General features: G+C 40.3%; 1 pseudogene across 1 annotated transcript; it reads left to right on the top strand.

Annotated features, from left to right (window-relative positions):
• The first annotated feature begins 13,544 nt into the window (after positions 1-13,544).
• Positions 13,545-16,546, top strand: LOC147237414 (cytochrome P450 1B1 pseudogene; annotated as a pseudogene). Its single transcript, XR_015106323.1, has one exon. The product of XR_015106323.1 is annotated as a cytochrome P450 1B1 pseudogene (transcript).
• The last annotated feature ends 530 nt before the right edge of the window (positions 16,547-17,076 follow it).

The following is a 17,076-nucleotide window of genomic DNA, read 5'->3' as shown; positions in this document are numbered from 1 at the left end:
GGAGAGTAGATCCATCTCACACTGCGAAATTAAGACCACATGAATATATGCTCTGTCTACCCCCCCCTCTATAAGTGCAAATCACTATTTATAAAGATGATGAAAATTTAAAACAGCTCAAGGCTCACCCATGTTGAATGCCATGTATATACTTGAGATCTTTCATTTTTTGACTTTGTGGAAAGACTTATTGGTGGCCAATGTGAGACAACTCGAGTAGTTCAGCCACGGGGTAGGACAATAAGTATATTCAGACCAGACACATATTGCTCCATTAATGGTTCTGCATTTAAAGAAGTGACATCTGATTTTATATTTAAAGCCAAAAAGGAGGTTGTGTCCAGAAAGGTAAGCACAGTAGGACATTTGACAGACATGTAAACCTGTAGTTCTTTTTTTTTTATTTCTTCAACTTTCATTGCTTTTAACTTATTTTGCATACCAGTGCTGAAAAAGTGGGTGAATTATTTCAGACTGAACAGACATGAGCTGAAAGAAAAATGAGCACTCAAATTATTGAAATGAATGTCAATGAATCCTAATAGAAAAAGACAAGATCCTGTGCAATTCCCAATGTTAATTGGTAGTTATGCTGCTATTTGCCATTTGTATATTTTCCGGATTACTATATCTCCTGTCTGTTTCATTTCTTTTGTGAACATAACTCTAGTGAAGAGTGACATTGGTAAATGTTGAATGGTCTGAAGGGTTGAAATGGTCTCATAGTTTTTAAACTAGATTGCATCCATCATCCTCCCTTCACACACACACACACACACACACACACACACACACACACACACACACACACACACTAACACACACACCAATGACGGCAGAGTTGCTATGCAAGGGGTGAAACAAGCCAATGGTTGTAACTTGGGGTTCGGTGTCTTGCTCAAGGACATTTCGACATTCAGGCAGGAGGAGACAGGAAATGATACGGCAACTTTCTGTCTGTTTTCAACTCTAGCTCTCAGATTGTTTATACAGTATACATCGTCAACAGCCGAGATCAGGTTCCCATAATACATAACAGCTATTAAAAGTTATATGATTGTCAGACTCAAAAGCAATTCTAATGTTTCTTTGTTTTATAAAACCTCTACCAGCACAATCACTCTTACTGTCCACCTATATTATTATATCAGCAAATGCATTGAAATGCATTTTAAAATATTTTTTTAATAATTAATTTAAGCCTTTTAGAGATCTAATGAGCTGTTAAGATCACCTTAGATAAGTTATACGCTTATTATAGGAATGACGAGTGCATCATATTAAATTATGAAAATACCACATTGAAGAACTAAAAGAAATTTATTGCTGTAGAACAAAACATTAACATATTTTTATCTTAATTTTGCTCTTTAAACTGTCACTACAGGAGATGACAGAGAGCTTCGAAACAACTGCATCATGGTCCCTTCCTGCTTCAAGTACACAGACAGTCAGGATATGATAAGAAATGTCTCTGAACACACATGCGCCTACACACACACTAAAAAAAAACAGTTTTCATGGATACATAAGTTTAACACTCTACTTTACAATCATTTTCCTGTGAAACGACAGCCTGATATCTGTTCCCCTGTGTTTGGGCTTTTCAGAATAATTTTTGATATTTTTAAGCTGCTCAGTGACAAAAACAACCAGTTTTCAGCAAAAAGATAGATGGCCTCGGACGTTACACTGAAGCAGTCTCATGTAGAGTGCTCTCACTTTACTTCAAAAATCACCATATTTTTTTTCCCTATCCATTCTTCTGATCCCCGCACGCATCAAAGAGTAGAAGCCGAGTTGAAACTATGAAACTTCCTTTTTAAGTGGCACAGAATCAGGCACAAGAAGATCTTGCATGTGCTCACCTTGGATTCATAATTTTTTTCAGATTTGTGTTAGTCCTGTCCCATTCCTCTGATCTATATTTGTATACTCACTCAGAATACAATGGAGGAAATTTGGACTGAGAGATTATTTGGAGATATGAATGTTCGCATTAGCATTTTGTGGATTACATCAGTGGAAACAAGACAATGCTCTGCACACTGCCACGATGTTCATGCTCCCTTTTCACCAGCACATCCCATGGACAGCAACCGGGACAGTAAACTCTGAGTGACCTGCCTGTGCATGTCATTCCTCAAAAGCAGTTACAGCAAGGCACATTTCCCTTTGACCAGGCAGGGAGGTCATACGCTCAAATATAGTGGCAGGCATCACCGTGCACATGCAAGCACCACAGCTTTCAGGTGCTCATACTACTGCACCACCCGAAAAATTGTCTCCATCCACACACACACACACACACACACACACACGCACACACGCACACACATCCGCATGCAGCTTTCTCCGCCGACACCTCTGCCATTTGCTCCATTCTAAGATGATCTCTCCTTGAGCATAGTGAGAATATGCCGTTCACACGGGCAGTTAGCCAAAGCAAATAAACCAGCAACATGCCAGCTAACGAGGGCATGAACAGGGTCGGGGGGGGGGGCCTGCCGGGAGGTGCCAGGAGTGACAGAGGGAGGGACATGGTCACGCAAAGAAAACAAGCCCAGCAAGAGCAAGCCAGTCTTCTCACGCAGGGGCCCAGACATGTGTCTTGTCATGCAACAGCCACCCCATCAACCCAAATTAGGGCTGACGGAGGTAATAAAGCGAGGGAGCAAAGGGGAAGAAGAGATAAAAGACAAGCTATCTGCTCCTTAGAGAGGGTAAAAGTGAGAGGGAAGATATATTGTTCAACCTTTAGGAATTAATTTCAAAACATCCCTGCTCACTTCAGTGCACCTCAAAGAAGCGATATCTTCGCTCAGTTCCCAGATGAACACACACACAGACATACATCTCACACATAGCCACGCACACACATGTCCTTAGTTGACCTTGAAAAGTACATCTAAGAATCTTGGGTCTCAATTTTCTCAAAATTCAAGTCCATTAAAGTCCATATATTCAACTACATGCAGAGGAGAAGCAACATATTAACCTTCATATCCCTTTTTGAATTATTTTTTGTCTTTACATACCTAAACTGAATTGCACTGGTAGATAATCTGTCTTTCACCTTAACCACATCAAAAATATTGTTGTCTGGTGATCATGTCATTGAAATGGAGTCATCCATCTGCATTTGACAAGGAGACTGAAGTGAAAACTTATTGTAACTTTCTAAAATCCATGCATGAAGCACCCAGGTTGAAATCAAATACCTCTGTTTTTCTACAGGAAACAACAAAAAATGTTTTTAATTTGAATTTGTTCTTTTAGACTTAAAATTGATGTTAGAGCGAAACAAGTATGCAAAGAAACTACATAAAAAAAGGAGGAGATTACTGATGAGGCCGGTCTCCCTCCGTCAGCTAGCATAGGTGGTCTCTGCCAGATGTGAAGTATACGGTGCCTCTTGGCCTCTGAGAGAGCATATGGAATGCATTGTGCAGGAGGGACTCCTCTGAGACTGCTCTCTCCTCTGGATTGTGAGGCTGCCTCCCGTTTTTTGTTACAGAAACTGTGGTATTTCGAAATGTATCACCTTCGGGGGAGGGTGAAACACATAAGGGGGCAGCAAAGCAAACGTGGGGGACAAGGTAAAGAGGTCATATTTTTATTTGTTTGTGTCTGGGTCTGCCTCCTTGGGAAGCTGTCATGGTGGGACTCCGATTACACTATCCATCAATATATCTGTTTGCGTAAAAATCCCAGTTGTATGACTAAACACAGCATTAATGTCTATGTGTCCTCTTCAATTTTGGCCATCTTTATTTTCCAAAAATAAATGACTCACCCCACACACGCTATTAAAACATAAATTACAGAGGCATATCAAATAAGCAGAAAAGGCATACAATTCTGTTTAAAATTACTGGGTCAACATTGATCTTTATATTTATATTATATCCAAAAAAAGAAAAAAATAATGCAGGCTCTTTTAGAATTGTGACCAAAGCATCGCTCCTAACACAATTCAACATTTCTTTTGGCATTTAAACCAATTTTGAAAAACTTCACAAAAGTCAGCGTTCCTACATTCATGTTGTTCATGCTTTACAGTGGGAGTGAGAAATAAGTATAAGAACAGAAAATCAATTTCCAGCTTTGCCATGAACTCAATGATGGCAACAATGGGAAAATATATGCTGCTTTCTGCTCCTTATTATGACAATAAAATAAATATTGCCTGAGTAAGTTGAGTAATAGTCTCTTCTATTAGTCTGCTTGCAGCTGTGTGTTTACATTCCCCCATAAAAGAACAATCCTTATACAGGCAAAATCCATTGAGAGAAGGATTCAAGATCATTGAAACTAGATCATGTCCAGTCTTGAGCTAGATTCTTAAAAGCATCCTTAGGCATACATACATACATGAGCACAACTGGTTTAAGGAAAACATCTGAACTGATCAATGGCTGTTTTATTTCCACACAGCAGAAGCAGAATCTGCACTTCAGTCTGACAGGAAGATGAAGGACTTATGGCGCACATGGAACACTCCAACATGCCAAGCAGGGATATTCCAGCTGGTAGGTTTTCTATGCACCAGAAAAATGATCCACTTGCGTAAATGTGCACAAATTTGGATCTCTGGGGGTAAATTTTAAGCAAAAAAAAAAAAAATAGTGCCTGCTCCTTATGTATCCTTTCTTTCATTTAAAACAGATATATATAATTGTTAAATCTCCCAAGAAAGGTCAAGGCACAGAGAAAATGAGAAAAAAATCTTGGATGCAATCATAATTTATACTTCAGATTATATTATACCAATCAAGAGCTCTAGTGGATTTTTTTTTTTGTTAAAATGATCATTTAGAAAATACATGCTGTAGTGTTTCCTGTCTTTCTGCAGCGCAGCCCTGTTGAGGGGAGGGCCTCACATATTGGAAAAAGTAACACGGGAACAGGTCATCTGTCATCCAAAGCCAAATATGCAAACTTTAATTCATAAAGAAGGCCAAAGGGAAAGATATTGTTGAAGTATTGTCAGCTTCATTGATCACAGTATTATGGTTAGGTCAGCTCATTCCGAGAGCCATAACCGCTTCTTCTTTATCCACGTACATACGTATAAACATGACAGCTGCTTATTGCAGAAATCTCTGATTCCTAAGTAGCGACAAGAAGAGTATTGAATATCTCCAGGTCACACAAGATAATCAGTCTCTTCAAAAAAGAAAAAAAAAGACCAGCAGATTTCAGTTGATAACGGCAAGTGGCAAAAGTTCTGTGAAAACATTGTTCTCCTTGCTCTTGTTTATACCGGCCACGAATCTGTCGGGTGCATACACATATATTTACAAAACTAAGGGTCACAAATTTTGTCCTGCACGCAGGGATGCATGCACCTAAAAACCAAATACTCATCTTTTTCAACTGTTTTCTCCATCTGCATCCTATTACCACAAACCAGCTGCACACCTCATTTTCTGTTTTTGTTTCATTTGCAGTCAGACGCAACAGACATAAGATTTTTGAGGAGGCCATCTGACTCAGTCATGCACATATATGGAGGGAATCGGAAGACCTTTTGAAGACCACCTTCACAGCGTTTGGAAAAAAAAAAGTTTGGAAAAACAGGATGCCTGTTTTCACCAGTGAGGATTTGTAGGGATGCAGTGAATTATTTGGCCCAGGTAAAATTAGTGTTTTATAGAAAGTGCTTCACATTTTACAATCCCAGTAAGGGCTGTGGTATGCAAATACAACATGTGGTACTCAAAGCACATAATCCAATTTTAAGGCCATCCACAGACAAAAGGAATTTCAAATGTTTTATTTATATTCATGATATATTTTATTTTCTGCTGTTGAACATAATTAATTCACTTGATGGCTGAACTATAAATTAAGCAGTTTTTCATTCCCATCATGCCATGATAAGCACCAGTGACACCCCTGGACTACTCTGAATGGCCCAGGACAGAGCATGAACTTTGCCCTCTGTGAACCGTCCCACTGCTGTGGCAATATCACCAACTCATCTGCTGAATTTGGAGCAGTGAAGGGGGTAACCTGACCGCACGCTGACCCGGCTTCATTTTCAGGATCCTAAAATGAACCAAGCTGCTCAAGCGGAACATATGGAGGTGCAAAAGAGAGGGAATCACGGAACTTTAGCCGCCCAATTACACAATGAGAAGAGCAACGTGCTGGTAGTATCCATACTGCACGTAACATTCAGAATGCCTGTGGCTGAATCTCTGGCTCCATCGGCCCCGAACACAACAACCCTGTAACCTGAAACAGCTCAAAGAATGATAACGGGGTAAAACAGATTATAAACATGTGAATCTATAAAAATTAAAGAGGAAAGAAAAGAAAAATGAAATTCATGTCCAATGACTACAAACTGAGTGATATCTAGGGAGTGTAAAAGTCAAGATCGCCTTGTTATACTGTCTGGCATTTACTGCTGCAAAGAAACATGTTTCCTTACGGTGCATATGACAATAAACACTTTGAATCCTTTGAATTGTCATGCACTGAAAACATTTTTCTTATTACTCAACACAGAACGGTTGAGCCAGTCTTCAACGGTTGACTTAAATTCGCATGCAATTTTTCCTGAAAATTGTTCCAAATATAGAGGATTCCATGGTTTTTCACACCATCCTCCCCTGACCCGAGCCCACATCTGTGCCTGAGCCTCAGCCATCTGGCATGACTTTTTGCAGCTGAAGCACATGACCTGTCAGAGGTGTAAGTTTCATACCTGCAAAAATTTAATGTACACATGCAGGGCGGCTGAATTTATGAAAAAACCCTTCTGGTATTTAGCAGAGATGGTGAAATGCAACATGGAGTTCACAATAAATATACTCTTGGTTACCAAGAGCTGTTTTTGAGAGAAAAGTGAAGCAGATGTGAGCGATAAGAAGGGTGTCAATCATTGCGGTGTTTATTCTTCCACTCAGACAATCTTTTCAATCTTGCACGGGGCATTTCCTGTTTTTTTTTTAAATGCTGGCCTCTTTTCTCATGACTTTGTTTTGTGTTAGAAAGAATCCTTTCTCACCAACTCCGATACAAAAGTCTCCCAAAGTCCGCTGTCTTCCCACTTTCTATCTGTGCACAAAATCTGTCCAGGTGCAAGTGATTTCGTTTCAAGGTGGATTTCAGTTTTCTCTTGAACAACCCAAAAGACTATTTGTTGAAACCAGTTGTGCAATGCAAAGCCATATACGATTGTTAATATTATAATATTAATCAATTATTAATAATCAATTGTTAATTGAATATTATGAATATATAAAATAATAATTTGGACATAAGATGAATTAAATGTATTTTGTCACTTGAAATACGCAATAGCTGGTCTAAAAATCAAGGAATCAGTGAAGGACTTGCAAATTTTTGAAAGTATGATCCAGCGATATAAACTTCCACAGCAGGGATTTTTGAAAAATTAAAATCAATGGGAGAGGTAACTGGGTGAAGAAACTTGAAATTTCGATTATCCTCTCCATCTTTCATCTGTCCTCTAATAATTATTATGTGAACAAACTTCATGGATCTGATATTCATAGTAAAGGATGACAAGGTTGGAACTGCCAGGCAGAAGGCCTAGATGAAGACCAAAGAGAAGATTTACCGATTTAGTGAAGGAGGACATGAAGTTAGTTGGTGTGAGAAAAGAGGATACAAGGTTAGATAACAGGGTAAGACGGAGGAGGTGAATAATTTTATTTTGTACAGATGAAGCTAAATACTTGCATTGTGATATATGATGTATGTAAAATATGGCAAAGAAACAGGTCAGTTAAACCCAATTTTTTTTAATCTGTGTTTCACATGAACTGCAAAAGGTAAGAACAGAATGAGTTGAATAATCAAACTGAAATATATGAGTACCAGAATTGAATTAAAGTAAATTAAATTAAATTTAATTTAATTCACATTTTTTCTCACTTAATTAATACCCGATTGTATGGATCCTTCAAATCAATTAATACATTTTAAATATAGATAAAAATAACCCGCATGTCGACGTACTTGATTTTTTTAAATCATGCATTGTTTGCAATCTTGCGAACAAACACTTAATAGATTTGAACCATGTGAATTAAAAGTAGTGTAGTTTAGTTATGTGTATCTATGTTTTGTCAAACTTGCACATCACCGCTGGCAGTTGGAGAGGGGGCAGGCGGTGGTGAGGGTTGCTCCGCTCCCTGTGATGCCCTGATGTCTTGGTCTGCTGTGTTCACGGACATTGGGTCATCTGGAAGCCATTTCTAACTCTTTCTTGTTCTGCCCTCCTCTCATTTTAATCTCTACGAGTCCCCCCAAGCCCCTTCCCCCTTGCACCCCGTATTCCCGCACCCGCCCCTTCCAGCCCACCCCATCCCCCACCGACGCTCCCCGGGGAAGCCGTAGTTCAGTGACCGAGCTCCGAGCACGCCAGGCCGGCACGGCACGCAAGCATATCCCGCTCTGTTCCCCCACGCACGCGAAAACTCCATGGGATTTGAACCAAATATCCCTATACTGCACATAATAAATGGCTCCTGTCTGCAGTGGGACATGAAGTGAAGCTCAGCGGGCTCACAGCCAGGATCCAGACCAGGGGGGAAACACTACCTATGTTACTGGGATCAATTACTTCATTAGTACTACGAGAGTATTGTAAGCTTTTCCGGAGGTATGGTGTGCAATTCCGAATGGCTTCAACCAGCATTGCAGGTTTTTGATCACAATTCTTCATTGTAAATATGGACGTAATGCCATATAAAAGTTATCCTTCGATCAGTGATGCAGTCTGAGTGTGTACAGTGAAGGAAGCGCAGCCCTCTCACAGCTATGTTCAACTCCAGGACCACATGAAAGGGCTGCATGTGTAAGAAAATATTGGACTTAGGTTACAATACTCCTACATGGCTTAACAAGGATCTCATATCAATGCAGGGGAGAATTTTCCAGAAGTAATGTTGTCCCCTCTTATGTGGCTTGTTCACCAGGTAACATAACCGGCCCGAACTATTAAAATAACCAGAGTCAGCGGGAGCGTATTTTCGAACTCCAAGTGACCACAGGCCACTAGAGCGTCAGTCTAATTCTCCTTAAGTTATATCGAGTTCCCCACACAGCTGCTCGTTCCATATGATCCTATTTTTTTTTGAACGAACATTTCAGAAATGAGGCTTTGGGAATGGCACAAACCAGGCGATATCAATGACACAACACTTTTTCTTTTATCCGCTGGTTTGTCCTGCTATGTATGAAATGTGTCTGAAAAGTAATCAGGGTCTAATAACTTCTTTTTTGAAATAATTTCATTCAAGATCAGTGTCGTCCGTGAAGTGTCTTTGGACTCCGAATAAAATGAGGAATTTAAAAGAGATTTGTCAGTGGTACTTTTGGATTTACATGTACGTGCATATAGTGCACATGAAAATAGAAGGGAGCGGATCAGTGTTATGTTTCTGCAGAGAAGAGCACAATGGACTTTGTTTATTACCAAGACGGACACAATTTCATATGTTACTATAATCAAGGCCATGTGATGCTGTGACCCGCCAGCCTCGAGAGTTAATTTGAATAGTGTGGGTTGTATATCAAAATATTGCTTATTTATACCACATTAGTTTGCACAACCTCCACAAAATGAATGAAGCCTTTGCTTTGTCTTCTTTTTTTCAGGTCAGACATGGACACTTTATCCAAGTATCTCTCTATCCGTGCCTTGTGGTCTGGCGAGCAAAAATGCACTAGTTTCAAACAAGACCATCTCTACCCAGCAACGTCCAGTGGTTACCTCCTGACTGTCTGGGATGGCACTGGCCCAGATGATGTTTGTGTTGGTCTGTTTACTTGTCTGTTGAGGTTGTTTTTGGCTGCAGCTTTTTAAGACATGTCTTATCTTTGTTCTCTTGAGAAAACAAACAAAAAAAAGTATTTTATCAACATTTGCTTTTCTCTTTCTTCTGTCCCACAAGCTCCCCAACTGGCCATGGGACCCCTGGTTTTCCTCTCTGTGCTGCACCCTCCCTCCTTTACAACCAAAACCCCTTACCCCTACCCCTCTTACTTCCTCCCTGTTGGTGCTGTGCGTGACAGTAGCTCACTGAGAAGTGGAAATGAGACTAGTAAACAATGATTAGCTCCAGAGCCAGGGCAGCCTGGTCTGCCATTGGTCCCGTCTCCACACAGCGAGCGCCTACCCGCTAGCACATGTCATGCAGCAGCATATAGACGCTCCCCTTCCTCCCCCCTCAGCCTCAGCCAGAGTCAACGCCGGGTCAGAGCCAACCTTTCACAGCCAGGTTACAAGAGGTAATCACAGGCCAACACAGCAGCAACACGCAAAACGCACACTTGAGCCCCCTTCTCTATACACAAACACACACACACGCACACACACACACACACACCCTTCCCAACACTAAACCACCCTCTCCCTCAGCCATGAACCTGGCTCTAATTAGCATGATGGGGATGCGAGTTGCCACATGTGTGCGAGCTGAGGAGCAGACTAGGGCGAAGAGGAGGAGGTGGTGGTGTTGGTGGTGGTTTTTGGGGGGGGGGGGTTCCCCCTATAGGCACGGCAGAGAGAAGAAACAGTCACCCCCAGTGCAAGGAGCGTATTCAAAGACATTGCTATGCCTCTGGTTAACCAAGGAATCATTCTGGAGGGTTTGGTCCTCGGCCACACCGCATTTCTCAAGACAAACAGCTCTCAGACAGAGCAGAACTTGACATTGGTGAAGGACTGTTTAAGAACAATAACTGAAAGAATGATACACAAAAACGTAACTTTACCCTTAAGTTGCATTTTATTGTTGTTTTCAAAGTTAGGCATGGAGAGTGAACTTGAATCCCATCTGTCATGTCAGTTGTTCCGCAGTCTGAGACAGGTAATAGAACAGTTGTAAAAACACCAAACATTTCTAATAAAGCCAACAATTTGGAGTAAAACCCCTCAACATTTACCATGTAATTTCACAGAATATATGGGGTTTCCTTCCTTCTGACAAATGTATGCATATAAATTACTGACCAGTGCTGATACTTGAGGAGGAGGAATTTAAACAGGAATCAAACTTTAGGCAAAGTTACCTGAAAGTGCCAGGTACCTTTAAGATTCCAGAGAAAGATAACAAAGTATTGCGATACTTTGCACTTTCTCTTGATGAAAAGACACTGAAAAAACCAAAACAAAACTAACTAACTAATGATCTAATAATAATGCTCTCATTTTCTCAAATGTTACATAATAGATAAACAACAATGAAAAATAAACCAATATTCCTTATTTTTTTTCTTTTCTTTGCAGCAGACCTTTATACAGCTGTGGTTTGCACAGGCCACCCATGCACACACATAAACACACCCCTGGGACTTATTACACATGCATGCTACTTATTGGTACGGTTTGGAACTCGCCTGTGAGCATCAAGATATGAGTTCAAACTGAATCAATATTCACAAACAAGATGTCAATAAGAAAACAAGTGAATAAAGGCTTTTCCCATAAATTAGGTTATTTTGAAGATACAGAAAAACAGCAGGTAGCAGTCATGTGTTTAACTCTGTTATCAAACTTTAGAAGCATATGGACAATGCTTTATCTGAATATGACTTCTTGTCATTTTCAAATCTTAAGTGTCTCCTCAAGAATATAATTTTGTCTTACCATAATATTCACAGACACACAAAAGAAGTCATTATCAACCCAAACTTTATTCCAAGAAGTTCAGTAACAATAAACTAATTGCATCCAATGGTTGGATTTTACATTAAATATCACATGTAAAAAATGAAATTCACAAAAAAATTAGGTGATTTTTTAATATTCTCGAATAACTCCCTTAAATTGTAATTTGAAAATTATTTTTGCCACTGTGCGTACTTATGAAGCTATTTCATGACATCTTCAAATCTGTATATTGTGTATATGTCTGTTCAGCATCCTTGAGTGTTAAGTAGGGTGCCTTAAATAAAATGTATTATTATTATTAACTTTTCCTCTTCTTTCAGTGTGCAAATAAGAGTTGAAACTGGTAAGTATACTATATATTTCGATTTATACATAAACCACACAAGTTCTGGAAATGTAGAAGCTAATGTTGAGGGCTACACGCCGTCCTGTGGGATGCCTTGACAAGTATTTTAAATATTCAAAGTCATACACGTCCACAATATAACCTTTATAGTGAAAAGATACAGGGAATATCCTGTATAATAATGTTATACGGCAGCTTTTCCAGACAGAAAATGAAAAACATAGTCTCCTTCACAATAGTCAACAATTCCATTCATTTACCTTTATTTCAATATGGGTCCAAAACACATATACTCTCATTATACTGTAGTTGTGTGTGTGTATCTTTTGATCTATATTTAGCTATTGATCTATCAAATAGACTCATAAGATCTCAGACTTTTTCTCTTTCAGAGGACAGGAGCTGGGGGTGGCTGAAGGGGTTTAGGGGCCTCCTGAAGTTTGCCAAGCGATGACATAACCTTTAACAACTGTGCTTTTGTGAGTATGTGTGTGGGGGGGTTGCAAAGTCAAGAGTTTTAATAATTCATAGTGCGTCTGAATTTATGGGAGCAGTCAAATTATTCCGTGGTGAAGTGTAAAGGAAAGAAGGAAAGAAGGAAGGATGGCAGAAGGTAGAAAGAAGAGAAAGAGTTCAGATTCATTATTGACTGATTACATATGAATATTTCAAAAGAATCGTTGTGCTTAAAATAAGTAGGATACCAGTGGTGTTGTGATTTGACATATATTTATTTTCTTGAAAATATGAAGCCTTGAGAGAATTATGTCATAATGAGCAAAACTGCAAAGGGCCAATTATCAAGTCCTCTTCAGATTAGAAACAAATGACTGATACAGAACAGAAAAAAGTCTACGCCTAAATATATAAATAGTACAAGTTGTGAAGTCAAAGTGTACCTCAGGCATGACGCAAACACAATGGCACGCAGCGTCGTTTTAGAGACATCAAAACAACGTGATGGAATTGTAGTTTTTCCAGAGATTACCGGACTCGTAAATAACTACAACCTCGTAAATGCGCAAACGTAGTTGCATGCAGGGCTTTCTCTGGTGAAATTCAACGCCAAGCTGGTAACCGACTAAATTACTGTCTGTCCTGCGCTCGGCTGAAAGGGACATTTAGCAGAAATTCAATTAGATTATAAAGTCGTTTTAGAGACGGACAAACCGTGTGCAAACATTTTCTGACCCCGGTGCGTCCGTCGAGTCTTCTGCAGCCAAAAAATAAATGATGTTAGAGAGATACTCTTTGGGGAAGTGTAAACGGTGCCAGTCCTCCAATTAGTAAAACAAATTGGCTTCACACGTTTCCCTGAATCGGTCACCAGTTGCTGAGTCCGTCCTCCGGCAAGGACGCTCTGTTGCGCGGTCCCCGATGCGCGCCTCCGAGAGATAATGGAGTGAGTGGGCTTTGCTGGGCATCCACAATGGGAGGAGTATGAAACTTATCCCGGGCCCTGCCCACCAACAGCAAAACATATAAGAAGCCGGGATGAAGCAAAAAAACACATTTTTAATCGTAAATCTGGATGAAAGACCTGCGAAAGAAAAAAACATTTCATCCACAGACTAGATTTATTTTCTCCCTTGATCAAGTGCTTGTGATCATTTCTCTGTCAGTTGACTGACATGTGTGATTTTTCTTCGTTCTGAAGTGGAAAAAAAAGCTTTAACTATTTTTGTTGGATTTTTTTTTTGTCCCTCATTATTCATATCACTGAGACACTTCTAAAAAGTTTTCTTTTTTTTTTTCCCGAAGGAACAAGTGGGTCTCAATGGCGCTGGACTCTGAGTTTGGCGTGAAGGGCAGTAGCATCATCAGGGAATGGAGTGGACAGGTCCAACCTGCTCTGGTTGCCTCCTTTATTTTTCTCTTCTGCCTGGAAGCCTGTCTGTGGGTCAGGAATCTGAGGCTCAAGAGGAGACTGCCTGGACCCTTCGCCTGGCCCGTAGTGGGCAACGCCATGCAGCTGGGCCAGATGCCCCACATTACTTTTGCCAGACTAGCCAAAAAGTATGGTAATGTTTACCAGATACGACTAGGTTGCAGTGACATTGTGGTTCTGAATGGAGACAGGGCAATACGTCAGGCTCTAATACAACACAGCACAGAGTTTGCAGGGAGACCAAACTTTGTTTCTTTCCAGATGATCTCTGGAGGCAGGAGCATGACATTTACTAATTACGGCAAACAGTGGAAAGCGCACAGGAAAATTGCCCAGTCGAGCCTGAGAGCCTTTTCCTCTGCAAACAGTCAGACCAAAAAGGCCTTTGAGCAGCACGTAATGGCCGAGGCCATGGAACTGGTTCAGGTATTTTTGCGCCACAGTGCTGAAGGACGCTATTTCAACCCCAGTCATGAATTCACGGTAGCTGCTGCGAATGTGTTATGCGCTCTCTGCTTCGGGAGGCGATATGGCCATGATGACCTGGAGTTCAGGACCCTGCTGAGAAAAGTGGACAAGTTTGGTGAGACAGTTGGGGCAGGAAGCTTGGTAGATGTCATGCCGTGGCTTCAGTCCTTTCCAAATCCCGTCCGCAGGGTCTACGAGAACTTCAAAAGTCTAAACGAGGAGTTTTTTGCCTTTGTGAAAGATAAAGTGGTGCAGCATAGAGACTCCTTCAACCCCAACGTGACACGGGACATGAGCGACGCCATCATCAGTGTGATAGAGCATGGGAAAGACAGCGGACTGACGAAAGAGTTTGTAGAGTCGACAGTTACAGATCTAATTGGAGCAGGCCAGGACACAATGTCAACTATCATGCAGTGGATTGTCCTGCTACTGGTTAAATATCCAGATGTTCAAGCAAAGCTCCAGGAGCTCATAGACAAAGTGGTCGGTCAAGACAGGCTGCCCTCAGTTGAGGACCGAAGCAACTTGGCATACCTGGATGCCTTCATCTATGAGACAATGCGTTTTACCAGTTTTGTCCCAGTCACCATCCCACACTCCACCACCTCAGATGTCACCATCGAAGGTCTGCACATCCCTAAAGACACAGTGGTCTTTATCAATCAGTGGTCCGTCAACCACGACCCCCTGAAATGGAAGGACCCGCATGTTTTTGACCCCACACGCTTCCTAAACGAAAATGGTGACCTTGACAAAGACATTACCAGCGGTGTCATGATTTTCTCCACAGGTAAAAGGCGATGCATCGGTGACCAAATTGCCAAGGTAGAAGTGTTTCTATTTACGGCGGCTCTGTTGCATCAGTGTAGCTTTGAGAGCAACCCCGCTGAGCCTCTGACTTTAGATTGCTCCTACGGGCTCACGCTGAAGCCCCTCAGTTTCCATGTCAGTGCCAAGCTACGAGGAAAGCAACTCGACCTAGTCACCCCATCATGAACTGCATGTAACAGTATGGGACTCAATATGAGCAAAGACTTAACACTTTCCCTCAAATGACGTTTTACAGTGAGTATCAGCATACTTGCACAAAATCCTATTACAAGATTGTCATATTTAAAGATGATATTTAATAGATATCTTAATATGGTTTGTATATGAACTGTGGTTAGTGCAGGGTTGAGAATACAGTTTTGGAGAAGAAATGTTCCACAACAAGCTGAATTCAAGCTATGGACTTTTGGGGTCAGTGCAAAAGGTTTTCAATTTGTGCAGAATGAAATACTCTATACTTGATCAGTTTTTGTATGTAATTGCTAAATATTAAGCTGTGTGCCTGTTTTGCATCCACTATTGAGCATGAACGTACCTTAAATGTCAAGTTAAATGAACATAGCTGCGTATGAAATGCTTTTGAATGTTAAAAATTCACTTAGTGGCCTGTTGACTAAATTCTAATAATAATCTAAGAATAAATATGTAACCTTGTCACACAGAGCAGTTAAAAAATATTTTTTTACAGTCTTTATTCAGGTATGAAATTAAATAAAACGTTATCTACTTCTGCTGTATACAAAGCATTGTAACACATTAAACAAATAAAAAGAATTGTGTTGGAAGCAAATAGAGAGGCTTGGATGCAAAGAGGAAGTCTTTCAACAGGATGCATCCATCGGAGATGAGCACTTCACAAACTGTACACATCCAAGCTCCACCTTTTTTCTTTTTTTCCTTCCAAACGCTCGTCTGAGCGGTTCGCACATCGCAAATGTGCAGCTTTTCTTCTACTCACGAGGCATTATCATAAACATTTTTGTTTACAAACCAATTTTTATGAACCTATTTGGATGTCACAACCTTCGCATTCAAGAATTGCTTTTGAGGTCCCGTGGATCTTATTCTCTTTCTGTCTGACGGCAACAAACTACTCAGTCGGTGTGGAATGAATGTTCTAGGTATTTCGGATGGATCGTAACATTGTTTGGGACCTGCGTGACAGCTTTATATGATGGGAAAAATAAGCTATATCTGAATTTAATAAAATAGAAATGTTGATGATCTTAGTCATGTCATATTTTGCGTCCGCTTCAAACTTTCTTTCTTCGATATATGATTCTTCTTTTTCTTCAGGCCTACAAGGTATACTATAAATCAGAGGAAATCATTTGAAATAAATGAGTTATTTGACTAGTACAATCAGATGAGTGTTTTGGTGTTTTTCACGAATGACTGTCATAAAACACAACTGGGTTACACCAGCCTGTCATGACCTGATTAACTAAGCTCATTTGTAATGCAAAGACAGTTATGTTTGATGCAGACCAGAATGACACTCTCTGGCTTTGACTACCCCCCCCAATGCAAAATACACTGAAATAAGGGTGCACAATACACGTTGCATTTATAGCAGATCAATATGATCAATAATGACATTAGTCGCTGTTCTAAATTCTTCAGAATTTTTTTGATGGATCCATGTCAGCAGGAGTGGAAAGTGAAAGATTTCATGATGATATCCGAGAGACTTTTCCCCCTCCTGCGTGTAACACTAAGACACTAAGCCATCTTGAAAATAGCGATACAAAGTCCAAGGAAAGTGCAAACAGCAAATTCCTCTCATGACAGCATAAAAATCAACCAACCTTGTTTTTATCTGTTAACTACTAAGACTATCCATCTAAAATTCCACAACCAGTAAAAGTATTATATCTTGAC

Source organism: Fistularia commersonii, chromosome 1, assembly GCF_037954325.1.
Source record: "Fistularia commersonii isolate RoL2024-O1a breed Wild chromosome 1, RoL_Fcom_v1.0, whole genome shotgun sequence".
NCBI lineage: Eukaryota > Metazoa > Chordata > Actinopteri > Syngnathiformes > Fistulariidae > Fistularia > Fistularia commersonii.
The sequence above is the reverse complement of the archived record's forward strand: the minus strand, read 5'-3'. Positions and strand labels throughout refer to the sequence as shown.